Source organism: Ambystoma mexicanum, chromosome 12, assembly GCF_040938575.1.
Source record: "Ambystoma mexicanum isolate Mex_15411 chromosome 12, UKY_AmexF1_1, whole genome shotgun sequence".
Classification (NCBI taxonomy): domain Eukaryota; kingdom Metazoa; phylum Chordata; class Amphibia; order Caudata; family Ambystomatidae; genus Ambystoma; species Ambystoma mexicanum.
Genome location: NC_090936.1, coordinates 1,068,204,833 through 1,068,230,137, shown reverse-complemented (window position 1 = coordinate 1,068,230,137; position 25,305 = coordinate 1,068,204,833). Strand labels below are relative to the sequence as shown.

Here is a 25,305-nt window from a genome sequence, read left to right as displayed (position 1 = left end):
TCTTGTAAGAAAAGTATGTCTAGATTGGCTCTCTTGAACTCTCTCGTTACCAACAATCTCTTGGTGGGGGAGTTGAGACCCTTAACATTCAGCGTGCCTATTATGCCCTGCCCGTCACTTGGTTCGTTATGTCTGCGGGACATTGACAGTTCCGTAGCAAGCATTTGCAATGTCACGCCGCCCATTGTTGGAAATTGCCTTGATGGAAGTGATGTCGTAGCTGCCTCTCCTTAACTGAGGCTTTACCTGAGGGTGTGCCATCCCCTGTGTCCCTCCCACCCCCCATCCCTGTAAGGTATTGGACATCATACCCCTTGCCCTCTGTTCTCTTGCGTTGCTCTTTGGTTCTTCAATGAGGGTTTCTGTCTGTTTGTGATGGCGTCCGAGTTGGACTGGATGTAAACAGCCGGTCTACTGTCGGACCACCAGCGGGGGTCGTAACCGCACGACCCCGTCAACTGATAACATCAGCATAGCATTTTGAGCCCCCACCCCCCCTCTCGTAGAAATTATATAACAAACAGTAATGTGTCGAACACCAACAATTTAGGCTGTAGGCAATTATACATTGTGATACATGCGGTTTCCGGCGTCCACGTCCCTCAGCAGTTCTTGTTTGCGGTTCAGGCAGTTCACTTGTCACAAGATGAAATCAGAGATACAGGGGTGCCGTGATACAGGGTGTAGATAGGTCCCCTGCGGGTATCGTGGAAACAATGGTCGCCGGAGTGTAGAGCTTGGGTTTAGAGTGTCATTTGTTGCTATCCGGTGTGTCATTGGGTCGCCTGAACTTCCTGGATCCTTTTACTCGTTTCCTTCTCGGGCCCTGAAGTTCCCATCCCGATCTGTCGCGTGCAAGGGTATTCTGGGTTCCCTCACCTGATGGCGGTCCGAGGAGGTCGGCGATGCATTCTCGGATCTCTTCCTCGGAGCGGAGTAGGATCTTCCTGCTCCCGTGCTTGAAGGCGAGAGAGAAGGGATATCCCCATCTATATCTTGTGCCTTGTTCTTTTAGCCATCTCGTGAGAGGACCACAGAGGCGACGTAGGGCCAGTGTCAGTGATGAAAGGTCCTGTTAGATAGTAATCTGGGCCCCTCCAAGGGTAAGGGTGCCTCCAGATCTGGCTTTCGCCAGTATCCTTGTTCTGTCCTGATACCTGTGGAATCTGGCGAGGACCGACCTCGGGCCACCCGGGGGGCCGCCAGCTCTGTGAATTCTTTCGATCTTGAGTTCGATGTCTTCCGCTGTCAGGATTTTGACAATATCATGTATCGTTTGTTTGAGGTCTTCTTCTGTCTCCCGTTCTCTCTTCGGAATTCCAAAGAACCGAAGGTTATTCCTTCTCTCTCTATTTTCTAAATCGTCTATCTTTAGGCAGATCTTGTCTTCTTTCTTCTCTATATTTTGTATTCTTAGGTCCATTTGGGTCTCTAGGATGTCGATTGAGGCTTGATTGTTCTCAACTCCCTCTAGTCTCTCCTCGATGTTGTCTATCCTCTGGGTCATCTTGTCCATTTTACCGCCAAGGTTGGCACCCATGTTCCGAATTTCGGTCAGAAGGGCAGCGATGTCTCCTTTGGTAGCGGCTGCCCCCGTTTCGGAGGCCTCGACTGACATCGTTGGTCTGGAGTCGTGGGCCTGTGACAGCGGAGTATAGGCGTACTTGGCAAGCTTACTCTGAGTGTTCATGGAGCCCTCGCGGGCGCGGAGGTGCACGCCTCAGGTTAGGCCGTCTTCTCGGGCCTGGTGTGTTGACAATATTGGCGGGCACCGGGGTGATGGTTCTGGTGGCGGGAGTTCTTTTGGAGGAGTAGGAGGAGGCACACGCCCTGGTTCCAGGGGCTCTACCCTCCACTCCGCTCTGTCTCACTCAGTGGGTCCAATGTCTTGACCGGGGGGTCTGGGTCTCAATGCAGTCCCGTAATGGTGAGGCGGGGGGGCGGGCACCTCCAGGTATTTCGCTGTTTTCCGTTGGTGGGCCACTTTTCCGTGTCCTGTTTAAGTCTTGAGCCGGGGCCTCACCAGAGGAGGGCACTCGCCCCAGGAGTGGGGGCCCAACCCTCTGTCTCGCCACGGTGCACCAGTGAGTATTCTGCTGTGTCCGTAGTCCGCAGGAATTGCCTGCTTAGGTCTGGCTAGGGGCAGACGTAGCCGGGGTGCGAGCGGCACTTCAGTTACTGTGTGGGGTCCCTGCTGTTAGGAGGCACGGGCGACTTTGTGGTCCCCTAGGGTTGGTGCTGCGTAGCTACGTAGTGCCACAGTTACCGATGAGCCGGAGTGTGACTTGCTTTGGGTGAGCGGGTCCGTACTGAGTTTGTGACCACCTCCAGCTGGGCCCTTGTGTTTGATGGGGCCCTCTGTGGGCGGTAGCAGGCCAGGCCCTCGATGAGGGCGTGGGATGGGGAGTGGGGCCCCTGTCAAAGCGCAGTGCGTGGGAGCGCTTAAGGGGAGGGCGGGCACTTACCTCCGCGGCCCGCTCCCACCCGTCGCCGGGCCTATGTCCCGAGCTGCGGGGAGTGCGCACAGGGACGCCTGGAATGGCCGGTGCTTTAATCACGTCGGGGCGGCTGGGTGTCCGTGGCCTCCTCCGGCGCCTGGGCCTGGTGCAGCGGCACCGCGGACGAAGCAGAGGGAGTGGGCGGGTGCCGCGGGCGTCGTCTCCAGTTTGTGTCCTCGTGAGAGGGGGACAAGTTCCAACGGAGTTTTCTTCTGTCCTGCAAGTCCGATTTTCGTCGGGTTTTCGATCAGGGGGCGGGGGGGCTCTTCCCGTGACTTAATCTGCCCTTGTTGGGCCCGGGGGGGGCAAAAGTGGGGGGCTCAGGTCACTTTTGGGGCCCGTGGGCTAGGAGCTCACACGGAGGCGATCATCGTCCGTGCGCCCCCTGGTGGCCAGTGTTTACATTTTTTTTTAAGTTGTGCTTCTGGGTAGTGATGAGCTAAGTCTAACACTCATCTTTATTTTAGGGCAAATTAAAAATACAGTACCTCATGCACACATTAGCACAGGTATGAACTGCATTTTTCAGATTAAACTGGAAAAAAGTGGAAACTATTCCGAGGTTCAAACTAATCTCTCTGACACTACTTCATATGATGAGCTGCAAAAGTCTAAACATCAATGTTACACTAGCCCCGGGATCACACTAGAGTAGACTCGTGTAAGGGTTTGTCTAGACCTTATTGTGCTCTTATCCACAAAGGTTTAAATAGATATACATATTTCTTCCTTCCTCGAAACCAAATCAGTACAATGTTCTGGCCTTTGATATGTGCTCAAACAGAACTCCCTGCGTCCACCCTAGATGTTGCACAGGCCAGACAGCAGATGAGGGCCTTGTGTGCGGGCCGTAGGAGGGGGCTGGCTTTGCCTGCCAGCTCCCTGTGATTGGTCAAAAATACAGAATGCAGCCAATCAGCAGTGAGTGGGGTCGGCTCTGAGAGTGAGCAGGTCCCAAGCAGGAGGAAGATATAAATGGCGGCGGTCATTTTAACAGGGTAACCAGGGCTCAAAAGCAGGCTAATGGATTCCCCAATGCCTCTGGGGGGCATTAGTAGGTCGGGTCTAAATCACCTGTTGTACCATGAGTGGGACAAGGTAGAAATTAACCTTTGAGAAGATTTGGGATTGCTTGTGACAGAGTTCTGTTTGCGCACAAATCAAGGGCCCGATCAGAATATGGTACTGATTTGGTTTTGAATAATGAAGAAATAAGAATTGTCGAGTAAGAACTGTTTGCCCTGTGCACCCCTGGTGTAGAGACTGGGGCCCTGATTTACAAAGGCATTTTACAATGGCACGATCCGATTCAAAACTTTTTTGTAAATTAGGCCGTGAGTGTGCCGAGTGCTGCACTGCAGGACTGATTGGACAAGAGAAACACTAGATTAACTAAAGCTCTCAGAGAAAACTGTGTTGCTGCATGAATGGGTTTGTTTGTGTTACAATCCCTCCCAAACTGTACAAAAAGACACACCAATATTGAGGAGAAAAAAAGCATTGCATCCTCCAGATTAAAAGTCAATTTCACGAGCCAAATGGGAGCACAGTGGCGTGATTTTAGAGTAAAATGTCAAAAGCAGCCGATAGTCCAGAGTAGTAAAATGAATGATGTAGATTAAGATACCTATAATAAAGGGGAGAATAGGGAAAGCCATTACCAGTGAAAACAGACTAAAGCCGAGAAGAGAACAGGGACCACGGAACTAAAAGTCCTCAGAAAGAGTGCCGAATATGCAGAGAATGGGGAATAGCGCTTCAAATTGATGGCCGTGGATTTGAAACTATGGGGCTGTCACGTTATGGTGGTAGAGTGGTATTGGCTGCCGGGGTCAATGTTCTTTTGAAAGGGAGGACAATGAGTCAGTGGCTGCATTTAATTGCAGCAGTTCTGGGGCCAGGGTGCAACTTTTATTTTTCTCAGCATGCCTAACTTTGTAAACCGCTGAATTATGGCGACAGGGGCACACAGCGGTTACGAATGTCAGTAAAAGGTGTGACGGGACAGTACAAAATGACAGTGATAGTTAATTAACCCTCAGCCTTCACTGACATGGATGCTTCATGTAAACTGCACGCACAGCGGCCGATGTAAAGCGTATTCCCAGGCAAAGCATCCTTATGTGGGCGCAGATCAAGGGACTGGTCCAATGCCTGCTTGGTGTTGTGGCAAAGTTGTTGAGGTTGCAGCCAGAACTGTGCTGTGCTGCTAATGATGGCGTCGCCATCGGTGTATATCCCCGTGCCTCGGCCGGTCAGTCTGCTAAAGAAATTGCGAACATCGTGTTCAATGCTCAGAAGGGTTCCAGTTCACGTTTTTTGTGTTTACAATAAAGACACCTTCCAGAAACGCTGCACCAGGCCTCATATTCTCCAAAGCAGAAAAACCCAGCACTTCACTTTAACTGCACTGAGAGAGGAGGGAGACCTACACCCACGAGCAGCTTCACTGCGTCGGTGGGTCTCAAGACTTTGTGGCAAAGTTCTCGAAACAGAAATACGGAACAAAAGCTCTGCCAGACTGCCACCCATTCACGCGAGGCAATAGACATACTGACTCTCTCCTAAAGGGCAGAGCAGCGGCGGGCTCTTGAGATGGGTGCGCCTTCCGGGCAGTGCAGCAGCACTGGAAGTGGAAGGGAAAGGCGGACTGGGGTGCACTGAGTGCAGGGTGCACTGAGTGCGGTGTTAGAACACGAGGAGAGCGGGACGCAGCAGCTGCTGGGCACCTTAGATGGACACCAGGGCTATGGAAACCACTGCACAAAGGGAACTTACTATGGAGGCACGTCAGGGGGCATCAGGGCACCTGGGGTATGCAAGGTGTGCATCACTGCACACTGCTGCAAAATAGCGGCCCTGCCATGTAGACCTGATGCACACAGTACTATTTTCTCTGCACTCCCTTGGGTTTTGGGGCGGCGCCCCCCTAAATAAGCAACCGCCACTGCCCCAGACTGCTAATAAAACAGCTACAGCCCTAGAACCTTGCTCGGATTTGGTGAAAGAAAATGGCGGCAGTGTGGGAAAAAAAGCACATACTCTAGAGCCAATCACATAAGAGTAACATCCCTAACAAACTAGACTGCCAATTAGCTACTGCTTACATTTCATAGCACTAGAGCAACCCCCACAAATCAGTAAATGGGAATTTTCAGAACCATTTTAAGCCAAAATGTAAGTAGTACAGTACCTTGTTTATGTTAAATACAAAATACATTCCAATGTGTAACATAGCTTCAAAGCTGCAGTAAATATATTTGAAAGCATCAATCAAGTTAAATAACTTTGTAATAACATTAAAACATTGCAGACGCCATTTTGGAAGGAAACATGGCTGACAAATTCACCACACAATAGAAAATCAGCAAAGAGTGTAAAAAGAGTTGTGTTGTGGGAAGAGTTGAGTGGGAATGGGGGGAACACCCTATAGGTTTCACATGGCGATGGGCGTTAAATGGGTGGGACACATGGCCAAACTATATAATAATCATCCTCATATGCCAACCTGCATTGAAAAGCATTACAAACCTGCATTCAAGCTCCTATTTCTTTGTTTTTTTTGTTTATTGTATCTGGTTACAAAAATAACCTTTCACAAACATACAACATTTTAAAACTATGAATAAAAACCAAAAACTTAAGAATAAATCCATTACAGATAAGCCAATTTTTTTTCAACCTTCAACTCTTAAAAAACAGAGGGGAAAGAGGGCAAAACAGAGAAGAAAAAAAGATTGCATCCACAAAAAAAAGAATGAATTGTCCACAACTTTGCCTTCCTCAACGAAAACATATTGCGCGCCAGACCCCCGAGGATGCTCTTACCAAGATTTCACAGATCTAACTTGCAGTCCTCCAGCATCTTAACTACCGCTATCGTCTTTTGTTGAGATTGGCCATCAATCAAACTTTCCCAAAAGCATCCAAGCCCCTATTTCAAGTTCTCATGTTAAATCTCTTATTTTAATGACAATCCTTTTGGCTTTACAGGTAGCGCTTTTAGCGCCACCTAATAGCCAAAACTAAATATCAGTACAAAATATTGTGCAGAAAATGTACCGTATTCGCTGTCTTGTGGAGTACTGAAGTTAAAAGAACAGGTCTGTAAAGTAAAACATCCTGTTACCAGATCAGTAATGTATCTGCACAGATTTTCCTCCTCAAGTGTTGCTGCGGTCAGTCTGTAGACTGGAGAAAGCCGTATCTGTATTTAAAATATATTACTGCTGGCAAAAACGGGACGTGCGCTTGTTGTCATCACGTCGTAGTTCTCGTCCTGTTTGCCACCAAAGGATCTCAAGGGTGCTTGTTTATGCTACTAGATGCATGTGTAGCTGACTAGATTGGCACATTGCATGGAATGCTCAATCAGTTTATAAAGCATCTGCTGTTTGTGATTTTCTGCACTGATAGCGATAGAAAAAATGGTTACAAACATTAGATTTAACAAAATATTGTTACTATTATGAAAACCTATCACTTTCCTGGATTCTGTGTGTCCGTGATATGTCCTGTATCCAGATAATATCTATATCTTGTATACAATGTATGCTGCTGATGTAAAACAGAGAAATTGTGCTGAGTCCATCCACAAATTCATATCAGTAAATGATCTAAACTGCTAATATTACAAGAGAGAAGAAATTACATGTAAAGTGCAATACAAAATATCCATAAGCAATCTCATATTAGCCCAACAAGTGTTTCCTGTGTGGCCAGCATCATGTCACTACACAAATCGCCACTTAAAGCACTTTTTTAACTTTGAACCGTTAATAGAGATCAGTTCACATCATAGAAATATGATCTGTCTGATAGGTTAAGCAAATTCAGTGTTCGTGTGGGTTGGTTTAGAAGCATTCAAATAAATCTAAAGGTGTTTTACAGAAAACAGCTCAGACTGAGTTCTTCATTGAGTCCATTTGGAAAGACAGAGTCCAGTCTGTCAATCCAAAAGGTCTCTCTCTGATCAAGTTTTCTGTTAACATGCATGCCCACGTTTCTCGTTTTAATCGCTTCAAGTATGTGGAAGCGGATCTGTGCGATCTGATGCCTTTCGTGGTCAAAATGGCTACTGAAGAGTTGGGATTATGCAGTCGGATATTGGAATGTTGTTCATTCCACCTGACTTTCGCTTTTCGACTTGTCTGTCCTACATAGTAGAGACCACAGGCGCATTTTAGAGCATAAATTACGTTTGGTGCGTCATGTGGTATAGTGTAGCCTGATTTTTATCTCCTGTCTTTGGGCATGAGCCAATGTTGCCCTTGATTATACTGTTGCAATTGCAACAACTCCTTCATGGAAAAGTTCCTATTTTTTTTCCTTTTCCGTCTAGGTGTTTTGTCTGGTCTTGTTTTCACCAAGAAGATCCCTAAGATTAATGCTTATTTGATAAGCAAATGCGGGGTTGTCACCGAATAAACCACACAACCTATTGTTGCATATAAACAATATCCAATGCTTTAGTGTGCTCGTTTCCATTTTTGAGATTGAGTGCAGTTTGGGGTTTGGATTGGGAATTTATAGTGTGGTGTGTAATTCCCAGTAAGGAAGGGCTCTTGTCATGGGAAAAGCACATGAAATGATGGCTGAGACATGAAGATGATCACTGGGGCTGTATCATGGGCTTGCATCCTGCGGCTCTCCAGATGTTTTGGACTTCTACTCCCACGATCGCTCACCATACACGTTACTGCGTATACAAACCTTAGAATCCACCAATATCCGAGCAAGCCTTTGGCGGCTTCCTTTCTGGCCTTTAAAGGGATTTGAAGGAGAAAAGAAGGCAAGGGAGCATTGTCTCACTTTCAGGACAGGTGCAACCCTTATCACTCTATCACCCCTAGGGTGATTTTCAGTGGGAGCTGATGGAGAGAGGTGGGATGCAGATTGTAATCTGTTTGTTTTGCTGTCCCTCCTGGTGAACTTTACAGTGATCAATCGGGGAGGACGTTTTGGCCATTTCTCAATTTCCTTCTGACCAATCAGATCTTCCGCACCTTTTACGTTTTCTTTCTCTCCTTTTTCATCCTTTATGGCCTTTTTCATCCCTTCAATTTGAAAATCATTTTAAAAGCATTTTTGATGAGAACATTTGGGCATTTTGCAAACATGTTTTTATTTTTGACGGCGCGCCGTGTAACGTGTTGAAGCATTTTATGAACGGCCACTGCCTGCTGCCACAAAGCTGCTTTGCCACTTTGGTTTGACTTGGATGTGCAAAATAGTTCAGAAAAACATTCTAGAAAGATCAAACAGATGGCACTGCACCATCCAATCCCAAACTAAACCTCGCATTGCACACATTATCTTTGATGTCGCGAGCTACTGCTTTATTGAGCCATATCTGCTTAAACTGGGGCTGTAAACCCCGTAAAACAGGGCCGGGCACTAAGTGCCACTTGAAAGCACTGTGTTGCTGCACACAGGCGTGCTCCAAGTGACTCCCGTTTGCCAGTGGGTGTTAATTGACCATCAGGGGTGGGCATTCCTGTCGGTCTCTGGGCCCAGTTTTCTGTCATGTCAGTGAAAAGGGAATGGCTAAACATATGGGCCGTCGGTAAATGTTGCCAGCAGCCAGGAACAGTAATTGGGTGGCGGTCACGTGCCAACTTTACGCTGGCGGAGCGCGCACTGCACTCGTTAACAAAGGCTGCCTAACGACGCAGCTTCTTTCCAAGTCCCCTAATTGTAAGGAGGCCTATTTTGGGCTGTAAGAGTCTTGGTTTAGGAGTTCGCATCTGTCCATCTTGCAGCTGCACTCGCTGCAGATGCAAGTTAAACTCTCACGTGCACAGCTAGCAGTGTGCACCCCCCACCCCTGTAAAAAGGTATTTTGACACGCACATTAAAAATCTATATACCTATCGAATGTTAAGTGAATATCCGTGTGCTAAAAGCAGTTAAAGATGCATGTGCGTGCACTTATAAATACACATTATTATGAATATAGAGTGTGCCATTGTTTGTTTATTTATACAGCGCCTATGCACACGTGATGTGCTTCAAAGCACAGTTCCACAGCCAACCTAACTTTTAGTGGCATATTTGTACTAATAATTAGTGCCCAGGAGTGGGGAAGCAACCAATTGGGTTGCTCGGATCACGGGCTGAATCCCACGATCCCACCCCATGTTCCTAGCAACCCGATGGCTGCTTCTCCCGCCTTGCAATTCCCCCTCCCTCAGGCCCCCCTTTCTCTGTTTTCCCAGCCCCAGTCCCACATACCCGATTACTTGAGCAGAGGCGGTTCCCCCGCCGCTGTTGCCGCTCCATGTCCCTGCTGGCCACCATCGAAATGGACGAGAGGCTCCGCTCGGAACCCCGTCTTCCAGCTCTATGGTGGCCATCTTGCGTAAGTATTTTGTCCCGGTCATTCATACAAAAAACATTGCGGTCAGCACCCCGGGATTGGCAACCCAGGGTGCTAATAGTAATAACACCCGATAAGGGCTGCTGGATCGGGTCTTATTGGTAAATTGTCACCCGGTGAAAGGGCGCCGGCCAATCAGAAGTGTGAGAAAGCAGGCTGAATCTACTGGTTCAATCCTGCGCTGGCTCCTGAATGGTGGTACCTTCCTCTGCGAGCTTCCTTATCTCAGTGGCCCTGGTCTCCTGCTGCCTTCGCCTGCTCCGCCCCCCTCTCCGATCCACACCCTGCTCACTCCTACTCCACTCCCAAAGACCTTCTTACCTTCTCCACATGACGCCTCCACAGTGCCCTAACCGGCTTCCTCTACCGTAGACTGCAGCGCCAACTCACGCCATGGAAATGAAGGTGCTCCGTGCAGGACCCCTGCTTCCATTTTCATACCAACCAAGTTCTACCATCTCATTCAGGAGGTTGCCCACTGCGTGCCAATAGCAATAGCATCCACTGCTGCAGACATTGCTGGCTGATAATGTTGCTGGAGTCCGTGATAAGGTTTTGTGGTGCGCAGCCTGTCATTTGGGCACCAAGCCGTTACTAGCCGTTGAAGCCCACTGCATCAGGTGTTATTACTTATGCATGCTGAATGCCTTGTTTCAAGGTGTATTTTTCTTTTAATGTTCCAATGCTAGACAAATAGTGTAAAAGATGGTCAGCCGAAACATGTTTTCAACCCGTAGGTTCTTTATCATGGAAGGTTAGCGATGTAGATCATATCGTAATGACAAATTCTAGTTCACTGTAGCCGGGTGGCAGGGATCACGCAGATGGGTTGTAATTGCTGGCTGTTGCCTTCACTGGTGCAGGTATGCTGCATGGAAAATGACAAGGCAATCCGCGTCAAATCTATTTGGTCACAAGATCTAATGAGACGTTATCGCTGCAGGTAGCCAGGATTTTCTAAATATTTTCCTTAGAAGAGGTGTGGGTTCACCTCTTCCTACCTGTGACCTTGCACAGTACTACCCAAACCAGTAGATCAAATATTAAGCTCAGCACAGGAGTGTTCGATCCTAGAACCCACCTTTCTCCGACTTTTTACTTATGCATATACATTTGCTTGTGTTCTTGTATTTTGATGAAGTTTGTTATGCGAATGCATTTGTCAAGTATCACCATAATCCACTCTGATAGTTCTAGGCTGATCGTTTTGATCTAAGTTGAACTCAACTTGATCAAGACTGAAATCCTCAGCACTTGCCATGGAAATCTCGTCTCCCATAACTAATACCTAGGCCGCTGATTGAGAAGAATAGGGATAACGAGAGCTGTTCCTTTGCGCCATCCCCTGCTTTTGTCTATCAGACTCATCAGAAGTTGAACATTCTGAGAGTAAATGAAGCAATAGGAGTAACTTGGGCTAGACCCCAGGGCTCGACTCCTCAATAACAAGTGGGGGGGATGGTGAGACACGCCTTGGTAAGTGATGTCACAAAAAGTGAACATAGGAGACACTTAATGGTGTCTTCATACAGGCCTCTTCTTGTCTTGTGGCTATTAGTGTCGTGCGCGACCCGGGTTCGAGTCCTCGCTGCGTAGCTGCACAATTAAAATGTATAAAGAAAATGTTTGTTTTAATTCCTTAAAAGCACAGGAGGATGGCATGGGCTCGCTCAAAAACGTGGGTCGTATGGCGGCCACCTGTGTGGTCGCTCGACTTGAGCCCTGGGCTACAGGGTGGGTTGCCCATGTGTGCAATAGCCACTGTAAATTCTAATTGAGGCACGTAAAATGTATTTGACTTTATCTGCACTGCCGACTACCTCCCCCATGCTTTTGAAAGTAGCTCAAAGTATCCCGAATAGAACTGTGCTGGTTGCAAAGGGTGACATTTTGAGATCTTGGAAGCCTGAGGCTAAACCGACTGTTACCTGCACAAACCATTGCTTGACAGTGTGGCTGCGACGTATATGTCTACTCGCAGCCTCACATATCCTTTTGCAAGCCTTGCCTTGTTTTATAAAAGTTATTTGGAGGGCAGCACGATTGCACTTAATACCCAGAGGTTTCCAAGTGGGGACCCGGGATCGAACCTCTGGTGCTCAGTGTCGTCTTGCTTCCAAGGCGAGCTCGTTGCCCCCGAGCTATCCTACTTCCAGAGTAAAGTTCTTAATTGATCACTGTGACTCGATTGTTTCACAAGTTTAGGCACAACACATTAATTGCATGAACAGTGTCCCCTCCCAGTCAGACTAGATTATTCATGCGCTTTCTATTCTCAACATAAACCATACAGCAGTCAAGAGACATCATCATTTCCTTTAGGATAGCAAACAAATTAAAACCTAATTTCCCATTTATCAAAGGGTACATCATTATTTTATCAAAGTACTTAAAACTGTTCATAACACTTAAAACAGGTCAAATACAAGGTATCTGAAAGACCTAACCTAATGCTACTTACTACCTGTTATTTTCTGCACTCCAAAAATGCAAGCATTAGGCAGGAAGCATTCTTTACATTTTGCAATATTATTACAGCTGCTGTCACAGATGGCCTCAAGAACACACGAACTCCCAGATGAGGTTAAAGGGTTTGTATTTTGATTTCTAATGGGACTGTTGGCCACCCCACTCTCTCCAACCGTAGGGATGGGCAAACCCACCCTCACTGAGACTTCCCTCAACTCTGGAATGGTGCTACTGATCGGTAACCCCTACCATCTAAAAGCTATCTATAGGCAATGCCCTAAAGACAAATGCATTCTCTATCTAGTCTTCCCCTGGGAACTATCTAGGTGCCACTTATCTGGGACCCCGGGTTGGATCGTGCCCTTCAGCCACTCTGGGCACTAGCATGATCGTCCCACCCTTCTACTCCTTTCCCTAGTGTTATACTCTTTCGCTCTCTCTGCTTAACTACTCCCCTCCCTTCCTTCATCCCCTCTGTTTCCACTCTCCCTCTCTGTTTATTAGCTGTCCCTCTGCTGATTACGCCATCTGTCAGCTAACTACTACCTTCTTACTCCCTCTGATGTTCCTTCAGCTACAATCTACCTCCACCTTCCGATTTTACTTTCTACTGCTCCCCACACCTATAAGACGTTATGCCTCTCCATCACTACTGTGCCTCTTTCTACTCCAATGCTGGTCTGCAGCCCACCTCCAAACCACTACTTCTCCACAACACCTTCTCCTTACTCACCCTCCTTTCACTCACTCAGACACTCTCTCACACACACCCACCCACACCCACACACCAGTTCGACTGTCTTTTACCAGCAAATACCTCAGCTTTGCTATAAACTTTCTCCACTCTGTTTTCCACCATCCTCCTTCCTTCTGGTCTCACTTGGACAACCCTGGCTTGTTTGCTATGTAAGGAGGTGTGCTAGCAACTTGCCTGGGATATATTCCCCTGCTCAAAATAGCTATGTCTCCACCCCAGCAATACCTACTCCATCCTCTGCACCCACAGTAGTTTCCACTTCGGTTTAGCCGCACTAAGTTGCTTAAAATTGTGTCAAATCTGTTAAGGATTTCAATCAGGCAATACACCCTGGCCTCAGCGTAGTATGCAGTGCGCACATGAAATACTTATTTTATTATGTCTATAGTTTCAATATTCTGAGTGATATACTGCTCATATCACACCCCTTCTCAAAGTAGCCCCAGGTCACAATGGACCAGGAATCAGGCTGGTTGGTAAAGGTAATATTTATTTATTTAAAATTCAAATCAAACATATGTTTTAATATATGGGGCAGCAATCACCAATGTGGTGACAATATAAATAAGAAAGTAGGTAATGCAGTTAAATTCACTTTTAGCAACACCAACTATAAAGCACAGAGAAAAGAACAGTTTTGGCTTGTTTGAAAGATAGCACTTAATTTAAGATTTCCCCCCGCAAATTTCTCAACTCACAAATGAGCAATTCTACACAGATGTAAGGGAGCAGCAGGTATTCAGGAATAAAGAACACTGTACAGGCTTTGAATATAACCTTCCCCTCCCCAAACTAGAGAGAGAAGCGGTTTGGGACTTGTACACTTTTAAAATGACATTCGAAAATGGCTTAGAAAAACAATGAAAAGTGTGCAAAAGTCCTTAAATCAATATACATCTCTATGGAAGCAACATGGGAAAGGTGCCAACAATCATAAGCTTTAGTATGAGCAACAGTACACACTTTGAATCATAATGGAAGTTTGGAAATAATTGAAATTGAAAATCACACATGTACACTTTTGCAGAAATTCGAATTCCCGCCTAAAATTCACTAAATGGTTTTAAAGAAAAATGGGGAAATACAAGGAATTGAGGAAGTTTCCCGCCTAAAATTCACTAAATGGTTTTAAAGAAAAATGGGGAAATACAAGGAATTGAGGAAGTTATGCGAGGTTGAATGAGGTGTTTTTAGAAAAATAGAGCAGAGAAAAACAGAATATCGGTTTTAAAATGACAGGTTAATTTTACATAAACTAGATTTAATGGCTAAGAAAAAGAGAATGCCACCTGTGAATCTCCACAGTTACCCACAGTTACATGGCTGCGTGTACCCCTTCACGTGGCAGATACCCTGTTTTTTTATGGGAATTACTTTATTTAATCAAAATAACTAATGGATTATGGTCTAGTCAAACAAAAATGAAGATAAGATCGGCGCTAACACTAGCAATCACAAACGGGGTTGCAAGAATGGTTCTGACAATATTACATGTTCTTAAGTTAAAGATAGGATGGTTGAGAGATTGTGATATGGCAAGGCAAGATATGCTATGGTTTACTATGATTCCTTTTAATACTTAGTCCACTTTAATTTGAGATTTTGGACCATCAAGGGTTCTGGTCATCGCACGGATCAGTTTGACAAAGGACAGCAGGGCACATCTGGTGGAATTGGGTCAGCTGGGTGGTTCTGGTCACCTGGACTGGCACCTCGGACTGGAGACTGCACTGGTTACTACACTGGTTACTGGAGACCGGAGATCAGTGGGATGGCGAGTTTGGAGTAGGCAAGCATTTAGTGGTAGCAAGCCAGGCTGGATCAAAATGCTTCTCTTAAGTTTTGGGATTGCTTCAGAATTTGGGTGTAGCTGAAAAGGAGTTCAGCAATGCAGAGGCCTTAGCTTTACAAAAAAATCTGGAATCGGGACCAAAGATGGAGAATTCAGGAGCAGGGTGCCACGCAGAAATCAGGATGGATTCAGGAATCAGTGTGTCTGTGTGTTGTGAGGTTCTCTTATTTATCATGCCAAATGACATCACTAAGTGTATGGTAGGGGCAGACTTACTACCCACACCCACAATGCTATGATTGGGCAAAAGCACAGTTACCACCTTGCTCTTTGCCAGTTGAATGACAGAAAGGGATGTCCGGTTTTATGGGATGATCTGGAAACCTCCCATAGCTATTGGGACCAAAATCTAACTTTCCCACAAATACATATTTATGTAGTTATGCCCTCTAAGATAATCAGATGCATAAATTACATATTTTGTGGGTCACATTTAAATCCAACTCCCAAGTCTGTGGGACTTGGTTTAGTCTTTCTGTTGTATTTTGGCAATTTTAACCATGAAAGGCTTGGCCTAACATTTCTCAATTCTGTACACGTATGCACAATTACCCCTAGAACATGCGTACACACTATTATATTTGTAACATTAATAGTTTCTGCGCAATTGATCATTCTTTATAACTTCTGTTCCTTATGCAGTAAGAAATTCTACCAAGTTTTCAAATGAATAGCAGAAATTCAGATTTAGATGTATGCACCTTTCACCCTTTTTCTTATTCTTGCTGCCAAGTTAAATGTCTTGAAGTTCAGTGGCAAAATAAGCATTTTAAACCCAAAAGTCACATGTCAGTTTTTTTTTCTTTTTCCCCCCAAGTGTAAGCACATGTCAAATACTTTGAAAATGAATGAGAGGCCTCTCCCTGGAGATTGGAGCTTCCTGCCCCTCCCCTAGAAGGGTGAGTGTCCAAGCCTGCTATTTTCTTCACCTGGGGCACAGACGAATGTCTAATGAAGTCCCTTTGTCATGAGGAATCAAGGCCTCCCAGCAGCAATTAGCTTTTCCTGCCAGCAGTGGAAGTGTCAACCTTTCTCAGGGCGAAGAACTGACAGAGCAGGTTTTTTTATATAGTTGATTAGCTCAGACTGGGTTCAGCTTTAAGTTTCACCTTTTAAATCTTTCCTTTAAACATATAAAATTAAACAGTTTATAGGTGGATTTTTTAACAATAGTAATCCTTTGACATTCTTAAAGAATTAAGCCTTTACACAAGAACATACTTTAAAAACAGGCGATTTTTCTCTTCATTCATAAAAAAACACATTAAAGTTATTTCTTTAAATCCGAGTTTCATCTGCAGCAAATACACATTTTAGTCCGCATTAGTTCTTCCCTTGAGTGCTGGAGTTGTTTGCAGCCTGGATACATGTATCATGCCTTTGTTTAGAGTTTCTCTAGACAGCTGTTTTCTGATACTTGTTGCAAAGAAATAGCCGCCATTTTCCATCGAAAATGAAAATGAGGGTTCCTGGGTTGCTTTTTAATAGATATATTTTATAGGAGCTGTCATTCCAATGAGGCCCGTTCCTCTGAGCCACACTGGATGATCCTGGGCATTGCAGGGCTCTTTAATCTCAATGGTTCAGTAGAAATGAATGGATCTGGTGCCAAAAACAGCACTTTTTAAGTTTAGGAAAATGTCATTTTAAAAGGCATTTTCAGGTTTTCAGCACACTGATGCGGTTTCATCTAGTTTGCTCCATGGTGACTTTGGCAGAGCCCACTGGCATGCTCCTGCAGTGAGGACTCTGTTTTCACCCCCCCCCGGACTGTGTGTGGCAGGGTGTGCAGCCCTTTTGTGGTTGTGACACAAACTCAGTTTTAAAGATTTTGGCATGCACAGGAGTCAGCGGGGTCATTTTGGGTGGTTTCTTTCACCATTTCAGTAAAGTGATGTAGTGAGGTACATTGGGATATTTTGACCCATTCCAAAGGTCGGGTCTGCAGCGCACATCACATCTGCCCTTCTAACCTCCTCTATCCATTCCCTTTCCAGTAGCCCCCTAGTTCACTTCAATACTGCTGCACTCGCCACAATGTTTCCCCTAGCCACCACCTTTAGTGCGTCAAAAAAGATACTTTCACTGGTGTTCCCCATAGGGTTTTTCCTCAGGTAGTCCTATATGTCCCTATCAGCTCCTTCAAACAAACCGGATCTCGTAGGATGCCCAGGGGCATCCTCAACTGATGCAGCTGTCCAGACCTCCCCCAGCCCATAAGGTGTAGCAATGCCATGTTATGGTCTGTCATGGTCATGGGTTCAATATTCAAGGCTACAGCCTGTCGCGCCAGCCCTGTGGAAATGAAAATGTAGTTGATTTGTTATGCTGAGGTGTGTACGTGAGATGTATAAGTAAAGGCAATATCGGTGGGGTGGTGGGTATGCCATGCATCAATGAGAGCACATGCAGCGATACAATTCCACAGTGCCTTTGAGGCTGTGCTGGTTATGGAATATGTCTAGTGCCCAGACCTGTTCTTAACCCCGTCCATGACTGGTACATGTCCACAACCACTATGAGGTTGCCCCGTCCCCTCAGCTCTAGCTTATCCATAACCTGCCACATAAAAGCTCTTGTCCTGTGTTGGGTGCTGTGAGGAACGTGAGCAGATCCTCACTTTTTTCCCCCAATATACCCTCCCCCCCAGGTGGCCAGGGAAAGGCCATCGCTTTTGGAACCTGACCCTGGGGGTGGATATGTGAGGGAGGATCAACAGGGTGGAGGAGACTTGGAGAGTGGGGATGAGGCACTCTTGGGTGAGACATGATATCCCCAGTTTCCCATTTCCAATGAACCTCATATTCCCTAGGTCTTTGTAGGGTATTATCAATCCCTTCCCTATTTTCCTAGAAAACCTCCTCCCAAGACATACCACTTAGGTACTCATACGAGGAGGTCACCATTGAAACAGAAGAAAGACTGGACGAAGAAACACAAGCGGTCTAGTTGTTGGGCTCATTACTTTGGAGCCAGGAACTTTAAAACAGGCTCTGTTGAGAGGCATCGGGGGAAGCACAGCAAGCACAAAGGAGAGTTCAAGGGCAGAAGCTGTTGCAGCGAGCAGGCACCTTCCCGAGACACTGGGAGGTTTATGATGTGCAATCTGGTGCAACGACCGAGGATCGTTGGCAGGCTGAGTCAGAGTGGAGAAAGCAGTGCGGTACAGAGCAAAAGTACTGGGAGCGTTGGAGAGTCTCCTGACTGCTCGCCGGTGCAGGACCGCTGACTGCAGCTGACCGGAACCCTGCAGTCAGCAGCTGGGAATTGAAGAAGCCGTGGAGGACACCAAACGCTAGAAGGAACCAGCGCGAGCAGACCGTGAATAGAGCCTCCAGAATGCCACCTAAAGGGGAAATCCGACTGTAAGAAATCCGGTGAGTCCGCCATGGTGGAAAGGAGGCCCCTGACACGGTGGATGGGCAGTTTTGAAGCCAGCGACATTTGGTTTTGAATATCTGTACTGAATATAAGGAAAAGGTGAATGGCAATCAAGAGACAGTTGATAATGAATATCTGAATTGAATATAAGGGAAAAGTGAATGGAAAACAAGCATTGCCAAGAATAAAATAAGCCAGTATTGATAAGCGACAAGTAAGCTAACATTGCTAAGAGTTCAATGATCAAGCATTGCCAAGAGCCAAGAATAACTAAGCAGGAGAACTAAAATAGTAGCAAAGCTGGTATGTAAGAGAATATGTTTACTAGCAGGAGAGTGTACTGGGAAGGTAATGGCAGATTGTGAAACCTGAACTATAACAGCAGCCACGTTTTCTAGCAGGAGTGTGTACTGGGAAGCCTTTGCTGGTTTTGCAAGTGAAAGCTACTGGATAAGTAAATGTTATTTAAATCTGTGAGAATAAAGCTTCAAATGCAGATGAAAGGACATTGAGCCAAGCCTCATTGTGAAGCTGAACCAATGGCAAGAAACCTATGAAACAGAATCAAGCAAGGTGTGTCTGTTGCTTGACCTGTAATGGGTGGACCATGTGGTCCGACAACTGCGCCTAGACCGAATACACCCACCTAAGGAAAAGCCACACTGTGATTAAATCAAGAAAGCCTATGTGAACTGATATTGATGAGCTGATCTTGAAATTGGTGACAAGTAACCAAACTGGAAGAGCTGGGGAAATATCCCAAGGGACTGTTATGTTGGAACATTAACTATCCCAAGGTATTGTGTTGTTTTGAAACATTGGAAGACTTGAACGCCATGGGAAGGGAGCCCCTTTGTTGTGAAGTGAACTATTTGAATCATGGAAAAGGGAAAACCATTTTTCCCCTTAAGAGCTGTAAGAAGCTCTGAACTATTGTTTGGAACACTTATCATTTGTGATACTGACATCCCTACACATTGTATTCAGTTAGATGTGAGGGCAAGTATAGGGTTTGGACACAGAATACATTTGCTTTGGACTTCCTGACACAGACTATAATTTTTTCATTTAGGTAAAGAAATCCCACCTTAGCTTAGGGCAAGTTAGGCATTTTCCCAAACTTCCTTTTTAGTTAATAGTTTATATGTTCAACTTCTATCCTGTTGTCTGTATATCATTCATGATGCCTTCACAGTGCATAAAAGGAAACTATAGTTAGTGGGAACCCGCACCCCTGAATCCCGCCCCCAATCATAATGTATCTGCAGCTGGTGTCCCTTTTGGTATCAATGTGCTTAAATGCCAAATCTTTCTGCAAGAGAATTGCAACCCCTGCCCTTTTACTGGCTGCCGAAGAAAGGAATGGGTGTGGGAAGTGCCTGCTCTTAAGCCAAGTTTGGTCTTTAAGTAAGAGATGCATTTCTTGCAGACCCACTATGTGTAGTTGTAAACACTGAAGTTCTCTGAGGAGCCGGTTGCTTTTGCCCAGGGTATTAAGACCTCACCCGTTTAAGGTGTCGACATTAATCGCCATCCCCCCGGTTTGTCGGTCTTTGCTCCCTGGGGACCCCCTGCATCAATAGGTCCCTCCTTCCTCCAGGTGAACTCGTATAACACCCTGTTATAGTGCAATGTTTAGAACGCCCCTTTTTCTTGTTCCCCACTCTGAGGATAGTCACCCAACATACCCATGTGGAATATAAAGTCCTGTACATTCCCAAGTGCAGCTGCCAATCCACCCCAGACTTGGAGTAGAAGATGTAGCGCCCCTCCACCCCCACTCAATCCAGCCTGCTTCCCTTTCGTGTGATAACTGGCAAACCAACTTGTATACACATTCTGTACTGCGGAATGGAGAACTAAACAGAACCAACACTCTGGCTTCTAACAAAGGGTCTCCTGCAATTGTTGGTACCCCCCAGTGCAAGATCCTTCCACTCTCAGGAGTCCAGTCCCCCTCCAGGAGGCCTGAAAGTATAGATCAAAAGGAGTCATCTGTGTCATCGCTTGACTCTCTTCTTTCCTGTTTGGACCGTTTGTTAGGAGTCTACAGATCCGGAATCCTTCTCCCGAGCCGCTCCTTGGAATGTTCCTCCTTCGCGAATAGCAAGACACATCAGGCGGGCGCCAGCCTCCAGCGTGAAGTTCGTATGGAAAGAATTCTTCCACTTGAACTGGAGATCAATGGGGTATATCCATTTGTATCTAATGTCCTGACAGCGTAGCTCCTCCCTGATGGGTTTCAGCACTCTGTTTGGTTAATGTGGGCTGGGAGACATCTTGGAAGACTTGAACTACAGAGTTGCGATATTGTATTCTGTTGGCCTTCCTCGCTGCCCTCAGGATGCTTCTTTCACTTTATAATAATGGAATTTCACTATGTTGTCCGTGGGGGGGTTGATTTGTCCTCTCCCCTCCTCGAGCCGACTATGTGAGCCCTGTCCATCTGTTAAAGATTTCAATCAGGTGACGCACACCTTGGTCTCGGCCTAGTATGCGGCGCACAACTGAAATGCTTATCTTTTTATATTAGATTCAATATTGAGATGGTACACCACTCATATCACACCCCCTTTGCAAATACCCTGGGTCACAATGGACCAGGAACCAGACTGGTTGGTAAAATACAGTATTTATTTATTTTATTTTAAAATTCAAAAGATATCATACACTTTTTAATATGGAGCAGTCACCAATGGGGTGATGATTACAATGAGAATGTGAGCAATGCACAGGGTTTAACCTTCTAGTGGAACAGCACAGGGGAATAGGAGCACTTTTGGTTTGGGAAAGATAGCACCCAAGTTAGGATTTCCCAATGGAATGTTCCCTCAACCCACAAATAATTAATTCTGAATGGATAAATAGAAGCAGCTGGTAATCAGCAATAATAGGCAAGAATCGGAATCCAATCTGACCTTCCCTCCCCAAATAAGATTTTAAACAATGTTGATGAAATGGCACTCAGAAATGGACAATTAAATAATGAATGTGTGTTAAAAACCTTGAAGCAAATATAATTCCTCACTAAAGCCACATTGCAAATACACTAACAATCACAAAGAATAGATTACAAAAAGCATGCAGTTCGAAATGAGTGGCAGGGTTAAAACAGATTACAGCAAAAAGACACGTTGGAAACTTTGCAAACCTTGCAATTCCTGCCTGAAATTACCCAAACGATTTTTAATAAAAACAGGTGAAATAAATATCACAGGTGCACTATGGAAGTGAAATTAAGTCTCTAGCTGGTAAATTGAGATAGATATGGAAGGTAGAGTGAGGGTCATTTTTAGGAAAATAGAACAGTGAAAAGAATTATCGGTTTTAAAATTGAAAGGCAAATCTTACTTAAACTAGATTTAATGGCTAAGAAAAGAGGAACGCCACCCGTGAATATCAAGTTATGCTGCAGTTGTAACCCTTCACACAGTGTACCCCTTTTCTTAAGGGAAAATGAATGTATTTAAACACAATATCGCTAATGACTTATGATCTATGCAAGACAGAAATGAAGAGAAACGTGGCGCTAACACTAGGAATCAAGGGCAGGATTGCAAGAATGATTGTGACAGTTTGAACAAGGTATCATGATAAGGATAGGGTGACTTAGAGAGTGGGATAAGGACAAAGATAAGATAGGCTATGGGTTTAGATGGGGTAGCAATTGATACTCAAGGTCCACTTTTTAGTTTTTGGATTTTGGACAGTCAACAGTTCTGGTCACTAACGGCAAGGCGCCTGGCACACAGCTGGGCAGTTCTGGTCACCTGATAGCACTTTTGGACTGGCAATTCTGGTCACTGGATACTAGAGGTTAGCTGGATGGCACAGGTACCTCTGGATGCAGTTATTGGGATCAGGATGCTTCCCAAAAACACCACAGCTTTCCCCTTTGGTTATTTGGGTATTTTAGTGGTTTTCAGAATTTAGGCCTTGCTGGGACAGGGTCAGCAATGCTTGGGTTTTGCAGTGGGCCCTAGAGTAGGGTCGACAATGCTTGGCCTTGTAGTTGGGGTCTGGATGGATGGAATAGGAACAGGACGCTGGCGCAGGAAAATCAGGAAGAGTGTGTGTTTAGAGTCTTGTGGCTCTTATTTATAATGCCTAATGACATCATCAAAGTATATGACTGGGGCAGGCTTAACTAAACACGCCTCTGACGAAGGGATTGGACAAGGGTGCTAGTCTCCGCCTCACTCTCAGTTGTTTGGATTTCAGGAAAATGATATCAGATTTATGGTTTGAGTTTTACAATATCTAAAAACCTCCCACAGTTACTCTAACTAAAATCCGATTTCGCCAAAAACATACACTTATTCAATTGCAATCTCTTAGCAAATTATATACAAAGGTTACATATTTTGTGCAGCAAATCGCAGTCCAATCCTCCAGTCTGTGAGACCTTGTTTTCGCCCTTTTACCAGTTTTTCACGCTTTCAATGGGATTTATATTACTCAAAATTCTATAACTTTATACATGGATGTGGATGATCATCAGGGATGTGTACACAAATTCACATTTGCAACATGGATGCTTTTCCTGTAATCCGCCATATTCTCCCATCTCTGTCCCCAAGGTGTCAGCAAATTCTACTAAGTCTTAAAAGAAAGCCCAAAAATTCACTTTTACACTGCGAAAATTCTACATTTTTACAAAGTCTTTGGAAACAAAAGGCAGTCCATTGTCACTAGATCTTCTTCAACTGCAACCAACTGTTATTTCCTTCGAGGCAAGGTGGGGGTTTCTCCTCTTGATTGGAGGTCTTATTGCCCCTTCACACTTCCAACTTCCTTGCCCTGTAATTATCAGTGGGTTGTTAGCCTCTGATGAGAATTGATGGTGTGGCTCTCTTCCTGAGGGGGGGAGGTTCAGGGCTGAAAACTGGAATAACTGGTTTTTGAGAGCTTGCAAATTCAGCCCATGTGTTTTAAAACCTTTATTTTCTTATTCTGGGTCCTGAATTAAAACAGACCTGTTAAAGAAAATAGCCATGTGTGTATCTTCACCAGCAACAAAACCCATTCACATTGCTAAATAAGCAGGCTTTCATTCAACAATTTATTTTTAAACAGGCCATTTTTTTCCTTCAGTCAGCAAAGGCCCATTTCCATATGTGTTGAAAACTACTAGCATTTATTTCTTTAAATTCAGTTTGGCAGCTCCATTAGATTCCCACACTGTCTTTGCAGCCATAATCATTTTCTTGAAATCAGGAGTTTTGTCTGAAGAACAGATATAATGAAACTGACCTGGCTCATAGAGTTAGATTCTCTTTGAACTGCTGAGTTTGGATACGTTTGTAAAGAAACAAACGCGTGTTCCCGTGCAAGTAAAAGTAAAGTTCCTGGTTGATTTCTCTGAGTTGGTTTGACTGGGCCCGTCATTCAGGAATTATGCCTGGTTCTGCTGCGGTATAATGAAATATCCTGGCCATGGCAAGGCGTTTTTAATCACAGTAGTTTAAGACCGAACAGATGGAATTAGTGTCAAAGCAGCATTTTTAAAGGGTAGAAAAGTTTAATTTTGAAGGGGAATTTTGGGTTTCCAGCAAAGCAGTGCTGCCTTTTCACTTTATTCAATTTATCTGTTTCAGAACATAATGGCATGCTCCTTCAGTGTGTCCCCTTGTTCCATCCTGCCTGAAGTGTGCTTGGCAGGATGGTGCAGCCATCTTTCTGTTGCGGCAAAAACACAGTTTTGAGGTCCTGGTGTGCACAGGAGCCAGCACAGCCAGGTTGCAGTTTCTTGAGCAAATGCAGCTTAGTGATGTGGGAAAATTCTGTTGAGTGGGTCAATATATCCCACACATCTTAATGACCTGAGAAGGGGCCTGCGTCGTGATCTGGGAAAAGAGCCTCCAGACACGGCCCTCAATGTTCTCACCCTCCGCTGCTTCTTGCAAAGCTGCCTTCATTCCCCAGACTTCTCTGATCTTGGCTACTAGTGCAGTAAGGGAGAGCACGTTATGGTCAATTCTGTCTCCCAGTGCCCCCATATATCCTTCCCGAATTCAGTGGCAGAGTCATGCATTTTGCTGCATAGGTCTGCATCTTCTGAATGTAGCAAGCCCTTAATACCCCTATTGAGAGCATTGAGGAAATTAAAAAATTCAGGTGTGAGTTGTGGTTCCTCGCTTGGAGCTGCGTGGAGTGCCTGTGTCCCAGCCCTCTGTGCCTTTGGGCCTACCCTTAGAAATGCTCACCCTTGAATCCTGGTCCTCAAGGCTTGCAGCAGGGGTCTTCGGGTGTGCCACGCTGTGAGCCATCGCCCGTGAACTGTACGCTGCTTCTCCGTTGCCACAGAAGGACTCTGGTGGGAGCATCATCGCTCATCCTCATCTCTTCCACTGGCCCCTTTCTCAATGTGTCAGCACCTGCTCTGTGCCACTGCTTGCAGCTGCTCTGTGGCCGCTACTGGGCAGCCAAGCCCCCACCCAGCCTCCACCACCTGTTACCGCTCAAGCCTGGGAGCACTCCTGGATGCGTGGTCCGTCCTCTTTCATCGCCATCTTGTGGATCAGGTCCGTTAGCTGTGTAAGCTTCTCGGGCACCAAGCCTGCTGTCGTGGCAACACCGACCACACCAAGGTTTCCCCTCAGCCTCCGGTGTCTATTCCGCTTCCTTGGCGCAGTATCAAGCTACAGGCTCGCCTTCATTCTAGCAGGCCGGAGTGGTTCAGGGGAAGATGTCTGCCTGCTCCGCCATCTTGGCCATGCCCCCACCATGTATTTATTTATTTATAGTCTAGGTTTGCCCTTTTTAGAGTATTACACATTTTGTGAAATGATGTAGTGAATGAATGTTAGCAGTGCATAGGAGAATACTGGGATGAATAATGTCAAAAATAAATTTAAAAAAATCTAACTCTCTTGGCCTCCTTACAATGTCTTGAATAAGGATATTTTAATGTCTACTTTAAAAAAAAAAAGAAAGCATCAAATCTGTGCAGTGAACACTAACCAGAATG

The 25,305-nt window shown here is 45.5% G+C and overlaps 1 protein-coding gene across 1 annotated transcript in view; it reads left to right on the top strand.

Moving 5' to 3' along the window:
* LRGUK (leucine rich repeats and guanylate kinase domain containing) overlaps positions 1–25,305 on the top strand; it is a 477,106-nt gene that overhangs the window by 281,528 nt on the left and 170,273 nt on the right. The window lies entirely within an intron of this gene.